The sequence below is a fragment of the Echiichthys vipera genome (genome assembly GCF_963691815.1).
Source record: "Echiichthys vipera genome assembly, chromosome: X".
Taxonomy (NCBI): domain Eukaryota; kingdom Metazoa; phylum Chordata; class Actinopteri; order Perciformes; family Trachinidae; genus Echiichthys; species Echiichthys vipera.
This window is the reverse complement of record NC_139825.1, coordinates 19,527,234-19,533,096: the sequence shown is the minus strand read 5'-3', so window position 1 is coordinate 19,533,096 and position 5,863 is coordinate 19,527,234.

Below are 5,863 nucleotides of genomic sequence, written 5' to 3'. Positions count from 1 at the left end.
CAAACAGTAGATATTGATCTGTGTGAGTGAGTTTTCTGTATACCCCAATGTGGAGGCTCCTGTCATTCTCCATATGGACATCACAGTCTAAGAAAGACAAACTATTGTCCTTGACTTCTTCTCTGGTGAACTTTATGTTTCTGTCCACTGAGTTAATATGTTTGGTAAAGGTTTGCACCTCTTTGGATTTGATTTTAACCCAAATGTGTCGTCCACATATCTGAACCAATAGCTCTGTGTTATTCCTTTGAATGTGTTCAAAGCCTTGTCCTCTACCTCCTCCATGTATATATTTGCCACAATAGGGGATACTGGTGAACCCATGGCACAGTCGCGTTTCTGTCTGTAAAAAGTGCCATTAAACTGGAAATATATGGTGTTCAGGCAGAAAGAAGCTGGCAAATGTGGTCTGGTTTGAGATTTGTTCGGTTGTGTAAGGAGTTTACCTGTTTGAGCTGCTCTCTTACTGTGGCCAAAGCCTCCATGGTTTGAATACAGGTAAACAGGTGAAGGAAGTCACGTTGTAGGATACCATGGTTTCATCTGGATCCATTTTTAAGTCTCAGACTTTGTTCAAAAAGTCTTTAGAGTTTTGGATGTGGTGTGGGGTGTTGCCCACCAGTGGTGCCAAGATATTGGCTATGTGCTTAGCAATGTTGTAAGTGACCGAGTTTATGCTGCTGACAATGGGCCTGAGTGAGACCCCTTCTTTATGGATTTTTGGGAGTCCATATAAGCAGGGGGTTGAGTCATGGGGATAGAGCCTGTAATATTGTGATTTGTCAATGACCCCTTCTTTTTGTAGCTGCTGTAGACACTCTATAACTTTCTCTTTGTAACCACTGGTAGTGTCTTGTTTCAGAGTTTCGTAAGAGTTGCCACGGAGTAGTGCAAAGATCTTTCCCTGTTAATCAGTTGTATTGAGAAAAGCTGTGCATCTCCACTTGTCTGCTGGAAGGATTGTAATGTTGTGATCCTTGCTCAGTGCTGTTACTGCTTTTCTTTCCTCAATGGTGAGGTTGGACGGGGGGACCTTAGCCAACGACTGTCCTTATAACCCAGTAGAGCACTAACAAAGTCGAAACCTACTTCCCACCAACAACTGTCACTCTAACGGCGGTCGTTGGCACTTGGAGCACAAAGGGTTCCAGTGACATCATCGGCCTTGTGAGAGGTTAAATAACTGGATCTCCACACCAGTTAGGGCGTACTCACACTGTCCTTCCGCACCGCGACCCGGGCTTTAGGGTACTTGTCCCCCCTCCCTCTCCCCCCGCGCCCCAGCCCCGTTTGTACTCACACTGCCAGGGCCGGCCAATGCTTCTTGCTGTCCATACGTCATCACGCCGTAACACGTCACACGCATTGATCGCGTGTGTGTGGCTTTGTTTACAAATCTTTCCACAGACCTCTGAGTTTTTGTGTGTCTTGTCGACTGTTTTTGAATATTTTCATCCGACCAAAACTGCAGTAAACACTCCACCTCCGCATCACATCAACGTGAACCTTTCACCGCCATTGTTGTTGTTGTTAAATGTCCGCGCATGGTCCGTCCTTCTATTTACATGTCCGAACAGGACGAAGGACAGTGTGAGTGCGCCCTTTGTTGGACCAGTCCCAGCCTGGTCAGATGCGTACATGAACTGATGAAGCCTCTTGGATGAGAGGTAAAATGTCTTCCTAGACAAATAACTATGTCCTGTTGCTTTTGACTTAATACTTATACATATAATGGCAACATTTTTAATAATCCTGTTGTTGTTTATTAATTTCCTGTTCAAATACCATTTATGAAATAACAAATCAATTGAATTTAATCAGCAACTGTCTTAAAAGGATGACCACCCAGTTGCTGCCTTTTTATTTAAGCATCTTCCCACCTGGAAGCATTTCAGCTTTGCCTTCACATAACCATGGAATTGCAATACACAAACAGTGCAAAAACACATGACCAGGATGGACGGTTGAATAATAAAAAGCTCCTCAGTCTCATTCTTCAGAAACAGACAAACACATTAATCCAGTAAACTTACAGAATATGTAATTAAAAAATGTTTTTATTAACCTTTATTTATACAGGTAAAATCTCAATGAGACCCAGGGTCTCATTTGCAAGAGAGACCTGTTTAGGTAGGCAGCAGCAAAACACAAAGTTACAGACTAAATGAACATACAGGAGACACAACACAGAACACAAACAGTAAAACTGTAAAATACTACAGTATAAACTACAAAGGGCAAAGAACAAGTTAAGTACAATTTAAGTTATGTTCAAGTGCAGACCCCCACAGACTGTCTCAACAGCCTTCCTACAAGCAGTTTGAAGTCCCCTAATAAAATAAAGCTGGATAGCTTCAGCCTCTGCTGGAGCTTGTTCCAGTTTGAAGGTGCAGTGTAGGAAAATGCTTTCTTGCCAAGATCAGTACGGACTGACAGGATGGCAAACGAGATGAACTCCAGGGACCGGAGGCTGCGATTGGACTGTTTCCGTGCCAGATACATTGACAAATAAGAGGGGAGCAGTCCGATAATGGATTTATAGATAAATAGATACCAGTTAGTGGTTCTGCGCATAGAAAGTGAAGACCAGTTTGTGAGAGAGTGCAATGTACAGTGATGTGTGAGCGGTTTACAGCCAGTTATGAATCTCAAGGCCCAGTGATATGCAGCATCCAGCAGTTGCAGGGAGTGAGCAGAGGCATTATATATACAACATCCCCATAATGCAGGAGTGGCAAGAAAGTGGCCGTAACAATACGTTTTCTAGCTTTAAAAGAGAAACAGGCTCTATTTCTGAAGAAAAACCCCAGCTTTAACCTCAATTTCTTCAGTAACTGGTCAACATGATATTTGACCTTATTTTGACATCAAGAAAGGCTATCATCCACTGTGATGCCTGGATATTTGTAAGTGGCCACGGACTCAATGGGGATACCCTGAGCAGACATAATACAGGGTAGAACAGCAGGTACCTTCCTTTTATTAGAAAATAACATCATCTTGGTTTTACCTGCATTTAGAACTAGCCTTAGTTGAAATAATTGCGCCTGAATGGTGTCAAAAGCAGACTGCAAGTCAGTGAACACCTGGCCAACAGAAGATGCACAACAATAGACAACGGTGTCATCAGCATAAAGATGTACAGATGCATTAATATTTTGGCCCACCTCATTTATATAGATGGTAAAGAGAATACTCCCATGGGGAGTGCACTCTAGGAGCCAAAACATGTGCTAAAGTGCCCTCATGGCAGCTAAAATGTGTGCTAAAGTGCCCTCTAAGCAGTTGAAGATGAGATGAGATGAGATGACAGTTTTTATTCAGTTGCTAGTTTAATGGTTGTATAAAGAGACATATTTCTGTTAGAAAAATCATACAAATGCAAATCATACAATGTGGTCCCTGTGAGTGCTGCCACAGGGACCACCCCATCCCAGGCAGACAGCAGGCTCCAAACCAAGGTGGACCAGAAACAACTACCAGTGTGGTCGGAGGAAACCATGTAAAACTGAGGGACTAAAACAGTAAAATAATATAAAAGGTATAGAAGCTAAAAACTGAGGGAAGAAAAACAGTAAAAAATAAGATAAAATTAATAGAAACTAAAAACTGAGGGTATAAAAACAGTCAAAACCGTAAAATAAGAAAGAACGAATAGAAGCTAAAAATAATACAAAATATACCAGAAGCATAAAAGGAATAAGAAAGAATTAAGCAGGTCAGTTAAAAAGCCTGATTAAAAAGGTAGGTCCTGAGCCTCTTTTTAAGAATATCAAAATTCTCTGCGGCCCTGAGGTTCTCCGGCAGGCTGTTCCACAACCGGGGGCCATTACAGAGAGCAGAGAGCAGGGCATTACAATAATCTAAACGACAAGAGATAAAAGAATGCATCAGCACCTCTGTGCTGGCCTAAGAGAGGAACAGGCGGACTCTGGCTATGTACTTAAGATGGTAAAAACCTATCTTAGTTATGTTTTTGATGTGTGGAATAAAAGTGAGCTTAGAGTCAAAAATCATGCCCAGATTTTTTACAGATTTTGAGGGTTTAAAATCCTGTAACTTTGGTAAAAGTTTCTCTCTGGGACTTCCGGTTTGGCTAAGATGGAGGAGACACGGGTCGAGTCTCGACATTTCAGGACCCCAAAAGTCACACCAAACAGTAATATTCATCTTGTTTGATGGATACACCACCGAATGTCAACATATGCGACTAGACAGGGGGGCGAAGGTTAGCACCGCAGACGAGGCAGGAGGCGAGATTAACATATTAACCTCTGGGAAGAGCACCCTACAGCCCTCTCCGCAGAGTTCAAAGCCCTCTCAGTTGATCTCAAAGCCTCCATTTCAAAGCTCAAAGCAAAGCTTGACCAAGTCCACGCCACAATGTCTGACCATGCTCAGAAGATAGGTTCCCTCGAGGTAAATACAAATCTACAAGATGAGCATCTGCTAACGCTGGAGGCCTCAAGTGCCACATCAGAGAGCAACACTAAGCTGCTGGCTAAAGTCAGCGACCTGGAGTGCAGGAGCCGGTGGAATAATATTCGGGTCATTGGCCTACCTGAAGCAGGTGCAGCCTCCACAGCTCGCTAATCGCTAAATGGACATTTTAACGCACTGTGGATATGTTGATTTGAGATCCAGTGTTTTCTGATATTTTTTTAATTCACATTTTTTTCATCCGTTTTTCTTGTGCCTGCTTACACTATTATTTGAATTTAGATTATCTTTGCCAAGAACTGGAAGTTCGTCTACATGCAGATTTCAGTTCATTATTATATTTTTTCTTCACAGCTTTATTTAATTTCAATTAAAATTTTTATCCCACCGCCACAGGGTTGTCCGAAGTGTTCTTGCTTTCTGTTGCTCACTCATTTTGCTGAGGCCTGACATTTGTCATGCACTGATGTGTAGTGTTGGCATACACAAATACAGCCTATGCGCTCTAATCCTAAGGCATCTTGGTGCCCTCTGCTGGCTAATTTACTTTACATGGTGTTTGCTGTCTGTTTGGTTTTTTTTTTGGTTTTTCTCTCTTTTCTTATGGTGACTTAAAAGGTCAAACACTGTTAGTTGAGGGAGGAGACCCTGGAAGCTCAGTTTAGCTGTTAGTTGTGAGCTGGATAACTCAGATGCTATTTTAGCCCTCAGACTGGTCACAAATGTTATTGTTTTGTTTCCTTTAATGCTGTTTTGTGTGTGTTTGGAGTTTTTATTATTCTTTTTTTTTTTAAATTTATTTACCCTTTGTCCCCACTCTCTTCCTCCATTTCCACACTGGTCCAACTATCTGGCGTGGAGATCCAGGTATTTAACCTCTCACAAGGACGATGATGTCACTGGAACCCTTTGTGCTCCAAGTGCCAACGACAGTCGTTAGAGTGGCTGTCTCTAACGACTTGGTGGGAAGTTGGTTTCGACTTTGTTAGTGCTCTATTGGATCTTAAGGACAGTCGTTGGAGTCACAGGAGGCCATTTGTGAACAGTTGTTCTTTGAGGTTAGATTGTTGAATCTCCTGGGAAGGGATGAAAGGGCTACACTTTAAATTTGAGATAAGTTGTGTCTCAGACCTCCTCCTCTGTTTAGGGATGGTTTCTCTACTTTTACATAGATCTCGTATCGTATCGTATCGTATCGTGTCTCCCTCTCGCCAACGTCACATCAATGTCCTTTTTTGAGGAGGAGACGCAGTCTGACAAGATGGCAGCTCCCAGAGGCGAATATAATTGGATCAAGTTGAGAAACGGGCCCCGGCGGAGAGGCTATGTCCATTTTTTATAACTCCTATGGGAACCACCCAGCACCACCTCAGCAAAGACAAGTTTTACTTTTTTAGATGGGATTTAATTCTAGGAGATTTAT